General features: G+C 38.2%; 1 protein-coding gene across 3 annotated transcripts in view; it reads left to right on the plus strand.

The window, feature by feature from the left end:
- Positions 1–7731, plus strand: part of LOC138755069 (zinc fingers and homeoboxes protein 1-like) — a 28542-nt gene extending 20811 nt beyond the window's left edge. For all 3 annotated transcript variants that reach the window (XM_069920271.1, XM_069920273.1, XM_069920272.1), the window contains exon 3: positions 4946–7731. The gene's annotated coding sequence lies outside the window, so the exon portion shown is untranslated. The remainder of the gene's footprint in view (positions 1–4945) is intronic.
- Positions 7732–14469: the final 6738 nt, after the last annotated feature.

The raw sequence follows: 14469 nt of genomic DNA on the forward strand, positions 1-14469 counted from the left end.
TCCTGACACTCTAGTTTCCTGAGTCCTTCCCTCCTCCTCTTGCAGGAATGGTCCCAAAACCATACTTTTAGGAGCTCTTTTAACATTGTCAGTCCCAGAAATTATTAGATGCTTTCTATTATTTGAACAAGGGGAAGTTTATTCAACTAAATATCCTATGGTGTATTTTTTTTGTGTCCCTGTACTTGCGTGGCTACAATTTTGATCTAACTAATGCTACCAAAACTACTGGGGAGTCTATTGAAAGCACAAGAAAATATTTTTCAAAATGTTCTCAAGAATGATTCCCAGTATAAAGGGATTAACCGATGAGGAATGTTTGACTGAACTCCTTGGAGTTCAGAAGAATGAGGGGGGGGGGTTCCTCATTAGAAGCATTTTGAATGTTGAAACGTCTGGACAGAATAGATGTGGCAAAGTTATTTCCCACAGTAGGGGAGTCCAAGACAAGAGAGCACAACTTCAGGATTGAAGGGTGCCCATTTAAAACAGAGATATGGAGAAATTTCTTTAGCCAGTGAATGGTGAACCTCTGGAATTTGCTACCACGGGCAGCCGTGGAGGCCAGTTCGTTAGGTATAATTAAGATGGGGAATTGATCGATAATGGAATAGTCAAGGCATCAAAGGTTGTGGGGAGAAGGTTGAGGACTGGGGCTGAGTGGGAGAATGGATCCGCTCATGATGCAATGTCGGGGCAGATTCAGCGGCCAAATGGCCTACTACTGCTCCTATATCTTATGATCTTAAATCTTGTCTCCTCCCACCATTATTTAATTGCTTGCAATTTTGATTGATGTTTTAAAGGAATGCCATTAAAACCCATGATTAATATTATTGAATATCTCACATTATCAGGGAACAATGACATAATTTTTTTTTACATGCCCCAAGCTGGTCAAAAGTAGGTGTAGCTATGTTTGTGAAACACAAGCTATGTTTTGATAATATTTTTGTTTTATCTGAGGGGTGATATTCAAAGACAATTGAAGCAGTTACTTGAAGAGGAGAGATTTAGAACGATATGGCCCAATGCATATTGGCAATTGGACTAGCTCGGTTGGACATCCTGGTCGGCATGGATGAGTTGATCCAGTGAGCCTGTTTCTGCGCTATGTCACTCTGACTCCAGAAGTTGAATTCAAGTTGAATTCATTGTGTCATTAGTTTTTTTTTTACATTTAATTAATTCTCTGCTGGGAAATAAAAATTTGTGGCCAGCTACAAGTTTTATTCACGATATTCATCAATGCGTAAAGTTGAATATTATTACAAATGTTTCCAGCTGTGAAATTTTGAAATTGTAAAGGACATCCCATATTTGCTGAAGGGTTTCCAGGCCGAAACATCGCCCATCCTTTTACTCCCATGGACGCTGCCTGACCTACAGAGTTCCTCCAGCAGAGCGTGTTTTGCTTCAGATTCAGCCATCAGCAGCCTCCTGTGTTTATCCACACACTTTTTGCTTTGCCATGATGTTGCTTCCCCGTTTTACCCTCTCCACGTGAAAAAGATAGAACAAGCACAAATATCTTTGTACCAGATTCTATAGTTATATTTTACAGGATCCATCCAATCTATTCTTCAAAAAAGATTCACTGCTTTTTAGTTACAACACAAAGTATTCCACCTCTCAAATATTGTCAAATGTATAACATGAACAAATGATCTGGGTTTTGCATGAATTTAACAGCTAACAGAGCAGAGGGGCTCAGCACAGCTGTTATATTTTTGCCACTGTACCAACGAGCAGAACATTCAAGCTCGGAGTTCACTTCTGGTTTCTATCTAATAAGTGCTTTCAATGCATGCACTTGGTTTCAAACGATCACACCCCAAGAAGGTGTATTAATGAATCTCAAAGCCCGTGAAAGCTTTTGGAAATGTCTCCATATCTGTGCCCCTCTTTTAGTGGATGGGCTTTCCTGGAAGTGCTAGCAAGTTTCAATAAAGTTGTGAGTGGTTACATTAAACTTTGGCTAGACTATAATTTATCTGTATATCTACTTTACAATTTTGGATGTTTGTAATTAATGACTATAAATTTATTATTTGCATATTTAATCCATTAACACTTTCTCAGTTGTATTTTTTCAATTTATTACTTGCGTTGGTCAAAACAAGATTTAGTCAATAAATCAAAGCTATTTATATTGAAAGGGTTTTAATTATAAGGAAGTACGTTTAAGCATTTTAATATCTATGGAGCAAACTCATTTGTAAAATTCTCACTTGTGTTTAAAAGATTGAATAAATGCTTACATTTTGGCAGAATTTTTATTATAGCTTGGAGGCCACGAAGTTTGTGTGCACCTGAGTTCAACAATTTAAACAGAATAACAATACATCATCTTGTTCAAAGAATTCCCATACATGAATTTACTAAGGAGACTAATAACTTGACTGCAATATTATAGAACATATAAATGTACAACACAGTGTAGGCCTTTTGGCCCACAGTGTCATGTCGACATAATAATAATAAAAACGAGAATATCAACTGTATGGTTTTCCCTATTACATATTCCTCTTTTTCTCTGTTCCATGTACCCATCTACTTACCTCTTAAAAGAAGCTATTGTATCTACTCCACTACCATGGCCAGCAGCACATTCCATGCACCCACTATTCAATGTAAAGAACTTGCGTCTTGCATCCCCTCTGTACCTCTTCCCAAGCACCTTAAAACTCTGGCCAATCATGTTAGCTATTTCAGCCCTGGTGAAAATGCCTCTGGCCATTCACATGTTCAATGCTTCTCATCATCTTGAACACCTGTATCAGGTCACCCCTCATCCTTTATCACACCAAGGAAAAAGGACCAAGTTCCCTCAACCTATCTCATAAGTTATTTAATTAAAAAAATTTTTTTAGACATATAGCACAGTAACTGGCTATTTAGGCCCACAAGCCCGTGTCACCCATCTACACCCAATTAACCTACACCCGCGATATGTTTTGAACAGTGGGAGGAAACCGGAGCCCCCAGGAAAAACACGCAGTCATGGGGAAAATGTACAAACTCCTTACAGACAGAGTGGGACTTGAACCCCAGTCCAAATCGCAGGCGCTGTAACAGTGTTGCCCTAACGCCATCTGTGTCACTGTCATGCTCTCTGTTTCAACCAACATCCTTGTAACTCTCCTCTTAATCCTCCCTATATCATTCATATATTTCATGTAATGGGGTGTCCAGAACAGAACACAATATTTCAAGGGGGGTCTAAGGTCTTGTAACTGTAATATTATCTCACGCTCTTGAACTTGATCCCATGGTTAATGAAGACCAACACACCCATTTGTCTTTTTAATAACGCTATCAACCTGTGCAGCAGATTTGAGTGTCCTATGGACACAGATGCCAAGATCTCTCAGTTTGTTCACACATCTCAGAGTCCTCCCATTAACATTGTAATCTGCCTTCACATTTGACCTTCAGAAATGAACCATTCCATCTGTTGCTTCTCAGCCCAGCTCAGCATCCTATCACTGTCTCTTTGTAGTCTCTGGCAAAAGCCCTCCAGACTATCCACAACACCACCCATATTCGTTTCATTCATAAAACTACTAACCTACCCTTCCACTTCCTCATCCAGGTCATTAATAAAAATCACAAAGAGGAGGGGTCCCAAAACAGAGTCCTATAGAACCCCGATCTCTATGCAGAATACAAACTATCGACAACAGTGGTTCCACTCGCATACCACTTTAAGTAATCCCTATGCCATAGGCACTCTGTGATTAGTAAGGGATTGCTTAAGGTGGTAAGTGGGTGGAAAGAAAAAGTTTGTAAACCACTGTTTTAATCGTACCTCATTGACTCGTTATGTGCATGGTTTTATAACTCCAAAAGAAATGGGCCAATGACCATTTTTTCTCAAGCAAAGTATTTCAGTAACAATTGGGTCCAGAGCAGTGATTCTCAGCCTTCCCTTCCCACTCACACTCCACCTTAAGCAATCCCTTACTAATCACAGAACATCAAATACTTAACGTGGTATGTGAGTGGAAAGAAAGGTTGAGAACCACTGATCTACAACCACCCTCTCTGGCAAGCCAATTCTGTTTCCACAAAGCAAGGCCTCCTTGGATTTCATGTTTCTTTCTGTTTGAACCTTGGATGGGGAACCTTGTCATATGCCTTACTGAAATCCATACACACTACATCCAGCACTCTACATTCATCAGTGTTCTTTGTTACATCCTCAAAAGTATTCATTCAGGCTCCTGAGACATGACCTTCCCTGATGAAGCCATGCTGTCTATCCCTAATCAGATTATGCCTCTCTTAATGCTTGCAAATAATTTCTCTCAGGATCTTCTCCCAAAAGCTTGCCCACTGAAGTAAGACTCACTGGTCTGTGCTCTATAATGGTCTATAGTCTCTACTCCCTTGAACAGGGGAGCGTTTGCAACCCTCCAATCTTCCAGTACTTTGCCTGTCCCCAATTTCTACACTTTCCATCTCTGCCTGGGATCTTACAGAAGTAAATCTGATTAATGTTACAATTTTAGGAACAGCAACAACACAACCTTCCCCCAGGCCCTTGTAGGTTGTTCACATTAATAATGTAGAACTTGTATTATTGCTACATGGAAGCAATTATTCCCTGGTCACCTTTTGCATTTCTATAGCTATTGGTAACCCGAGGAGCCACACAAATGAACCTAAAGAAGCCAAAGAGGTTCTCGTATAGTTAGACAAAAGGCGATCAAAAAATGGCCATTGAAGGAATTTTTGTTAGGAAGGTGGAATAATCTGTGGCATTAAATATCTTTATAATTATAAATATGAATATTTCTTTGGAAGATTTAAGAATAATATAACCCAGTGGGAGACCTGTAGCTAATGGAAAATCTACAGTAGTGGAACATCATCAAATGTATCTTCAGAGTTTTAGTGGACTGCTAATACATTTCCTAATAGACTTGCTTTTTTTCCTTAGGAACAACAAGTATGTAGAAGTCTTCAGTGGACACTTGCGATAAAGAACCAATTCAGAAAATTATCAATTGTGGTGATCTTCTTTGAGCTGCAAGATTATTTCCATGAAGAAAGATCTGTGTACTGGATATTTTATTTCTCAGTAAAAGTTAGGCTTTTTAAAAAGAAAAACATTTCCATATTGCCAAAGTTTGATATTGCAGCTGAAAATAACTTTTGTATATAGCTATTGTTATGGGTCAGATTTGTACAGTTTGGGATTTTACTACATTTTTACTGCGGTTTAATTTTGGTCATGATATTGTCTCGCCCTAAAACATCAGCTGTCTCCTTTCCTCCACAGATGCTTCCTGACCCGCTGAGTCCCTTGGCAGTTTATTTTTTGATCCAGATTCTAGCATCTGCACTCTCTTGTGTATCTCTTTAATTTTGGAGATCTCCTTCAGCAGGGTTTTTTTTAGATTCAGCTGCCGCATTTTCTCTCGTACAGTTTGACTCCGTCCAATATTACTAATCTGCCTTCCTGTGATACTGGCAGTTAAAGTAAACTTTGAGCAACAAATTCCGCTTCAGAATTAGTTGAATATACACATAATTGCCTTTCAGTAAATCAATGTACACTCATATTTGTAACTTAAATATGCATGGTGCTTTTTGTCTATGCATTGGAAGTCATCTGCTAAACTTTCTGCTTTAATCTTTTTTTCTTTGGCTTGGCTTCACGGATGAAGATTTATGGAGGGGTATGTCCACGCCTGCTGCAGGCTCGTTGGTGACTGACAAGTCCGCTGTGGGACAGGCAGGCACGGTTGCAATGGAAAATTGGTGGGTTGGGGTTGGGTGTTGGGTTTTTCCTCCTTTGTCTTTTGTCAGTGAGGTGGGCTCTGCAGTCTTCTTCAAAGGAGGTTGCAGCCCGCCGAACTGTGAAGCGCCAAGATGCACGGTTGGAGGCGATATCAGCCCACTGGCGGGGGTCAATGGGGCAGGCAGCAAGAGATTTCTTTAAGCAGTCCTTGTACCTCTTCTTTGGTGCACCTCTGTCTCGGTGGCCAGTGGAGTAGCTACTGAAAATGACACATCATAGGTGCAGATAAATCCAACGTAATTTTTTTCCTTAAACAATTTCTTCAGAAGCCATATTCCAATCACAACTATTTTTTTCAGTATCTTTAAGTCATTTTGTATGGTGAAATTAGGAAAATGCTGCTTCTATATAATATACAGCACATTTATATAATATATATAGTATTTAAATATTATGAGCATTAAAGGGGTTGCAAGCTGTGGTTTGAAAAAAAATCCATGTCCATTTCTAATTTTTCACACTATTTATTGTACTTTTGGGTACGTGTGCTGTGAGAATAAGCGTTTAAGTTGATCCGTATGCTTTTTGTAGTTGGCAGTTCACCACCAGTTATTTGCAGTTAGTTTGTTTGGCTTGTGTAAGAAATGACCATTTGTGCTCATTCATTTCAGTATTTTTTGGTTTAGATAATTTTCTGAAAGCCTTTTTGTTTCATCGATGAAGCACTAATGGTGTTGTAAACCTGTCAATATGTACTTAGTTTTAGATTCTATTTCTGTAGAAAATGTTCATCTCTTTACACATTTTAATCATGATTACACAGTAATGGCTGGTGAATGCGCAATTTTATTATGCAAAAGGTATTTTGCACGGTTATTATACAAGTACTGTATACTAGATTTTTCAAAGTTTGACCGTTATTAGATTACCACTTTCGCTGTTTAATCTTGACTGGCACATGCAGGTCATTGCAGTATTTGGACCTGCACTAGTAATTCTCAAAAGGAGTTTAACTTTTTATTTTCCTCAATTGTTTTAATATCAAGAATCCTGTTATGTCTACATTTCCCATAATATGGACATGAGTTGGTCAAATGTTCAGGTTTCAAATACAAAATAGATGTTTCAGTATTTAAATTTGGCATAGGTTTACTGTTGAACATTTCTACATAATTTGATATTCCAAAACTCTTCGACGTTTTTAAACATATTAATGATTATCAGTCTAGAAAAAAAATGACGAGAAGATTACTAGCCCATGCATTTTCTTAATGGAATTCAAAATAATACTTCTTGTATCCTTTCAGCTTATGAACCCTATCTCAAGGACACTTGAATACAAAATAAAATTGAGGAGTTTTTAAACATCAGAGCTACATTTTTAACCAAAATTTTAGAAGGCTCAATACATCACATAAGGATTTTATCTCCCCCCCTCCGAGTTACTTTGGTATTTAATCCCAGATTTTTGATGTACTCCAGTAGCTTGGTTTTTGGTTGGGTGTGGCATTAGTTACAGGCCTTGTAGAACTCTTATTGCAAGTGGTCCTTTTCGCAACATGTCCAATAAATCAAATCTTAAAAGTACATTCGCACTTGCCCTTCGATTGAGTTTGCACTCTTCCTTGACCAGCCATCGCTTCAGGAGGTTCTGTATCAGTTATGTAAAAGACATTCAAAGAGGATTTTAATATTTTTAAGAATATCTGTGACTATCCAATGTGACCAGCCAGCACATACGCCATTCTGAGCAGTTTCCAGTTAACAGCACATGAGGGTTCAATGAGATTTTGTATAGGCTTTTTTTAATCTGCTATATTGCCACAAATTTTTTTAAACTGCAATCTGTTTAGCTCTCTAATGCAGTTCTGTCTTGAAGGTTATGTTTGTAGATCTGATGTCATTTCCCATTGACTACAATACAATGATGGTAATATGTGAATATAACATGTTCCAAAATAAACCTCCATTCTGTGATAAAATTGGGTTTTGTGCTACTTTCTGTATGACTGCAGCAGGTGTACAGGTTTTAATACAATACACTCATAAATCCTCACGCATTCCTAATGTGCTATAAATGGAAAATGTTTGAAGTTGTGTCTCTTGTCCTGAGCTGGGTGAGTATTATGTTTCTTTGTTAATATTGAAAAAAATCATGCAGGTTTTTTTGATTATTTATAAATTTTAAACCACAGTAATAGTTACATTATATTCAATTCCAGAAGTTATTTCAAAAAATTATACATGGTATATATAATCCTACCCCACCATCCAACCCTTCCACCTCCCCTCCCTCCCAACCCCTAAAAAAAGAAAATAAGAAGAAAAAAAAGAAAGAAAATCCAGAGAATACCATAAAGCCATTGGACAGGGGTCTCAACATGGGGTACATGTACCCTCAGTGGTACATTTACACTTTTCAGGGGGTACATTAGGTCTGAGAGAATAACCACTACTGTACTGCAGTCAGATTGCACAATGTTGTGTTTTTTTATCCTTAATTTTTAGGGGTACATGGGAACCTATAAAAATGCCCAAGGGGTACAGAGGAACAAAAAGGTTGGGAACCCCTGCTCTTGGAGGTTACCGAGAAGTGAGAGAGTCAGAGAGTCTATTAAACATGCAAACCCAAATTTTGTAAATATGGGCTCCATATTTTTCAAAAACGATATTTATCTCGCAGATTATGTAATTTTCTCTAGTGGTATATAAATATGAAGTTCTGTGTGCCATCTTTCCATACCAAATCTATTTCTGACTTCCATGATATTGCAATACATTTCCTAGAAACTACTAAAGCAAATTCAGTTTGATACATAATTATTTTTAATTTTGGTCTTATAGCTTTAATATAACCAGATCCTGTGGGAATTTGACCCCTGAAATGCGTTCCAGAAAATTACCTACGCCCAAGCAAAATTGTCTAACTTTAAGACTTTGCAAAGTTGAATGTAAAAAAAGTTCCAATCTCAGATCTACACCTAAAACATAAATCTGATACAGCAGGATTTAATCTATTTAATTTTTGTGGAGTCAAATATAACTGATATAAAATGTTATATTGAACTAACCTATATCTTACATTGATAAGTTTAATCATATTATTCTTACATAAATCCATCCCATCCTTTTCACTTATTTGTGTATTTAAATCTATTTTCAATCTTAATCTAAATTTATACACCTGTGGCATCGCACATCTTTGTGAGTAAACCGGCCCTGTTTATACCGCCACACTAGCGGGGCAGCTGCAGAAGATGACACTGTCGAGGCTTGCTCATTGCCTCATGGCTTAGGCCACAGCTCACCCCCCGGGCCACGTGATGATGTCACCACTGCGCAGAGCGGAACTACCATTGGCCTTTAAGGGGCACGCACAAAATTCAAATAAACAGTTCTACTGGAAACCCCACCGAGTTCAGTGGTGTTTTCTGTGTGTAGCAGTTGCTACACACCCCAATTTTGGGGGCCTTAGTTTGAAGTAAGTTAGACATTACTGAAATAAATGTATTTACAGTAGTATTACAAATCAGTAGTTCTAATTCACTTTGATTAGGTAACTTCAAAATAGGACCTATTTTGCCAGATAAAATTTTTTTAAACTTGATAATAGAATAAAGTATTATTAGGTATATTAAATTTTTACCTCATTCATTCAAATGTTATAAATTTCCCATTCTCAAAGCAGTCTTCTATCTTCTTAATACACTTCCATCTCCATATCTTCAAAAATTGGTTATCCATTGAAAAAGGAATAAGCCTATTTTCACATAGAGGCATTTTCCTAGATATTAAACTTTTCCTACCAATTTCATTATCAATATTGTTCCACAACTAGGTCAAATGTTTCAAAATAGATGATTTCCTACTTCCAAATAACAATTTAGAATTCCATGTATAAATAAAATCCTGGGGATTCATGTCCCCTATTGCATTAAATTCTATAAAAACCCAGGATGGAATATTATCTAAACAATACATTTATAAATCTCATTTGAGCTAATTCTTAAAATGAGGAAGTCGTAAACCCCCGAAGTCATATTTCCAGGTCAATGTTTCCAAAGAAACCCTTGGCATTTTATCTTTCTATAAAAATTTCCTAACTGCCGTATTTAAATCTTTAAAAACCTTTGAAGAATTTGGTATAGGGATTGACTGAAAACAATATTGAATTCTAGGAAAAACATTCATTTTAACACAATTTACTCTGCCAACTTAAGTAAAAGGTTGAGTATTTCACTTTTTAAAATCTGCAACAATTCTATTAAGCAAAGGTAAATAGTTAAATTTATATACATTTTAAAAATTATTATCAATTCTAATACCTAAATATTTAATACCTACATCTGGATAAGGGCATAATCTCACTTTTTTCCCAGTTAACTATATCCAGAAACTTCCCCATATTCTTCAAATCTAACCTTTAGTTGGGACATCTTTGGCTTGGCTTCGCGGACGAAGATTTATGGATCAGTTAAATAAACCAAAACATCATCAGCGAACAAATTAATTTTATATTCTTCCTGATTCAGAATCGGGTTATTGTCATGCAATTCAGTGTTTTGTGGCAGCATTGTAGTGCAAACATCCATATCATAACCATCTTACAACATGATGATAAAAAAAATAATAGTGCACGAAAAGTGAGGCAGTGTCTTTGGTTCATTGATTATTCAGGGATCTGATCAGAAGCTGTCCTTGTGCTCATCTTCAGGTTCCTGTACCATTTTCCTGATGGTGGCAGAGTGAAGATGGCATGGCCTGGGTGGTGGGGTCTTTGAGGACAGAGGCTGCTTTTTTAAGACACTGTCTCATGTAGATCTCCTTGATGGAGTGAAGTCTGGTGCCTGTGATGTTGCAGGCCAAGTTAACAATTCTCTGGAATTTTTTTTTCTTGTCCTGAGAGTTGGTATCTCCATATCAGACAGCCATGCAACTAGCCAGAATGCTCTCCATGTAGAAGTTTACAAGAGTCTTCAATGACATACCAAATCTCCTCAGACACCTCACAAAGTCTAGCCACTGATGATCCTTCTTTGTGATTGTATTAATGTGGAGAATCCAGGACAGATCCTTGGAGATGTTGACACCCAGGAATTTGAAGTTCTTGACCCTTTCCACTAAAGATCCCTCGATGAGGACTGGATCATGTTCCCTTGACTTCCTCATGAAGTCCACAATCATCTCTTTTGCTGAAGTTGAGCACAAAGTTGTTGTTTTTGCACCATTTGACGAGCTTATCTATCTCCCTCCTGTACATTTCCTCATTCCCATTTATGATTCTGCCGACAACTGTGGTGTCATCAGACAACTTGTAGATGGCATTGGAATTGTGCCTGGCCGCACAGTCATGGTTTTATAATGAGTAGAGCAGTGCGCTAAGCACGTATCCTTGGGGTGCGCCTGTGTTGAGGAGACGTTGTTTCCAATTTGTACTGACTTGTTTTCCAATGAGAAAGTCAAGGATCCATTTGCAGAGTGGAGTACAGAGGCCCATGGTTTGGAGCTTCTTGTCCTACAATGAGGGAATAATGGTATTGAAGGCCAAGTTGTAGTCGAAGAAGAGCAGCTGTATGTATGAATCCCTGTTTTCGAGGTGATCCAGAGCTGAGTGAAGAGTCAGCGATATTGCGTCTGCTGTGGAGCCACTGTGACAGATGTAAACAGCATTTTGTATTTAGTGGCAGTCAGAGCTGACGAGAAAAGTGATAAAGTGAAAGCGTCAGTTTTCTTACATGTCATGGGTGATGAAGCCCTGGAGGTGTATAATAACTTCACATTGTGAATTGGAGTGGGTCCAGATCTTTACTTAGGTACATGTTAATTCTGGCCATGACTAACTTCTCAAAGCACTTCATCAGAGTAGAAGTTAGTGCTACTGGGGAGTAGTTGTTAAATTAGCTCATGTAATGATAGTGATCATGTTTGCATGCCCACTAGCAAGGCCTTGATTATAGTTACTGTTTGATTAGATTTGCTGCCAGCAGGGGGCTGACACACAGTATGCAGATCTGTAATGGGGGTTTGCAGCCTCATGGCCTACCTCATGGTGCTGTTTACCATCAATTTTAAAGTAAATATCCTTTTCGTTCATCCATGTGTGGTCTTAAGACTCACACATATGAATACAAGATGAAACATGATGTCATAAGTGGGATGAAGGAAATTAGAAGGTAATACTTTAAAAGGTAAGATCTAAAGTCAGCAACTGATCAGTGAAGAGAAGTTAACAGTGAAAAAGGGATGGATTACATCCACCAGTGAAACTTCAGCTGATGGGTAATGTGGCTGAAAATTGGAACAAATTTAATCAGCGTTTTGGATTGTATTTAGTGGTAGTCAGAGCTGACAAGTAAAGTGATAAAGTGAAAGTCAGTTTTCTTACATTGTCATGGGTGTTGAAGCCTTGGACGTGCATAATAACTTCACATTTGCTGCTGAAGGAGACAAAATGAAATAGAAAAACTAATGGAACAGTTTGAGGCATATTGCATATCTGAACATAATGTGATGTTTGAGAGGCACAGATTTTTCATGTGCACAGGAAATGGAAGAAAGTATTGATCAGTATGTGACTGAATTGAAAACCAGAAACAAAATGTGTGAATTTGGTGGACTGACTGACTCACTGACAAATGACAGACTTGTGTGTAGTATTCCAGATAATAGTCTCAGGGAAAGACTGCTAAGAAAGTAAAATCTAGACCTGGAAAAAGCCATAGCACTCTATAGGGCTACATAAAGTGTAAAAGCACAGGCAAAAGAGCTGTTCAGTGAAACTAGCTACAACGTGAATGCAGTGAGCAAGAACAGACATAAACTGTTTAACAAAAAGCACACCAAAGTAGAAATAGAGGCATGGCCAGCAAACAAAAAGGAAAAGGACAATTGAAAGCCATGTCGTCGATGCTGTGCACAACACCTACAAAAAAGTGTCCAGAATATGATAAAACATGCAATATGTGCAACAAAAGCAACCATTATGCCCGTTACTGTAGGAACCAAGTGCAACAAAGCAAGGTTCATTCAGTAGATGAAAGGGAGATCGAAGAATTCAAGAAAGAAAACAGAGACTGGATGTTGAGATTAAAAGTGAATGACATATACATTTCAGTTAAATTGGATTCTGAACCACAAATTAATGTAATATCAGAGACTGATTTTAAGAAGATTAGACCCAGACCAAAGATGTATGGAACAAAAGTGAATGTGACAGGATATTCAGGTACCGATATACCAGTGCAAGGAGAATGCATGGTTAAAGTTAAACACAAAGAGCATATTCTAGTGTTCATCATGGTACCAAAGGATGTACAGGCCATACTACGTTAAACAGCCTGTGAGAAACTGAACCCGGTAAAAAGTGTCCTCATTGTGGAAAGCGAAGGAGAAACAGTCCATGATTAACTAATGAAGGAGTACAATGACCTATTTCAGAGTCTAAGCTGTCTTCCAGGAGAACACACGATCAGAGTGGATAAACGTGTGCCACCAATAACACATCCATGCAGAAAAGTTCCATTTGCACTTCAAAAGCAACTAAATGCAGAGTTGGACAGGATGGAAAGCCTGAATGTAATAATTCAGAAGATAGATGAGCAAATGGAGTGGGTGAGTTCACTTGTCATGGACAAAAAGAATGGAAAGCTTAGAATTTGCCTGGATCCAAGAGATCTAAACAGAGCAATAAAGAGAGAACACTTTAAGGTTTGACACATGAAGAAATCATGTCACAGTTTTCAAATGCAAAAAATTTCAGCAAGTTAGATGCATCATCAGGATTTTGGCAGTTAAAATTGGATTCAAGATTGTGCACGTTCCGTAGTCCATTTGTCAGATACAGATTCCTAAGGTCATCATTTGGAATTGCCACAGCTCCTGAAGTGCATCACAAAACTAACCATATGGCCTATGGGCACATGGATGGAGTTGATACCTCAATGGATGACATCATAGTATGGGGAACCACAAGAATGGAGCATGATGAGAGACTAAGGAAAGTGCTGGAAGGAAAGTAACCCTGAAGCTGAATAGAGAGAAATGCCAGCTCGGGGTGACAGAACTAACATTTGTTGGAGATATTATTGGCAGTGAGAGCATCAGACCAGATCCCTGAAAAGTGCCCGCCATTGGGGAACATGCCAGGGCCACAATACAAAAAGGACGTACAGAGATTTAATGGAATGGTCAACTATATGGGTAAATTCATATCCAACCTCTCAGAAAAGATGGCTCCATTGAGAAAACTATCAGAAAAGAACATTGAATGGGAGTGGAATCACGAGCATGAAAAGTCATGGAGGGAACTAAAGAAACTGCTCACAGAGGAACCAGTTCTGAGGTTTTACGACCCAGCAAGACCCATCAAGCTATCATCATCAGACGCATCACATAGTGGGCTCCGTTCAGTTCTTCTGCAAAAATATGACTGACAACCCATTGCGTATGCATCACGCTCAGTGACAGACACGGAGATACCATACACTCAAATTGAAAAGCATCACATACACCTGTGAAAGATTTCATCAGTTTGTGTCAGGATAAGCAATCAGTGTAGAGACTGGCCATAAGTCTTTGATTGCATTGTTCCAAAAGCCATTAAATGAATGTCCACTTAGAATACAAAGAATGATTATTAGGCTGCAATGCTATACACTGAATGTGGCATTCACTCCGGGTGAGCTAATGTACACAGCAGACACGTTGTCTAGATCTGTTGA

This window comes from Narcine bancroftii, chromosome 2, assembly GCF_036971445.1.
Source record: "Narcine bancroftii isolate sNarBan1 chromosome 2, sNarBan1.hap1, whole genome shotgun sequence".
Taxonomy (NCBI): domain Eukaryota; kingdom Metazoa; phylum Chordata; class Chondrichthyes; order Torpediniformes; family Narcinidae; genus Narcine; species Narcine bancroftii.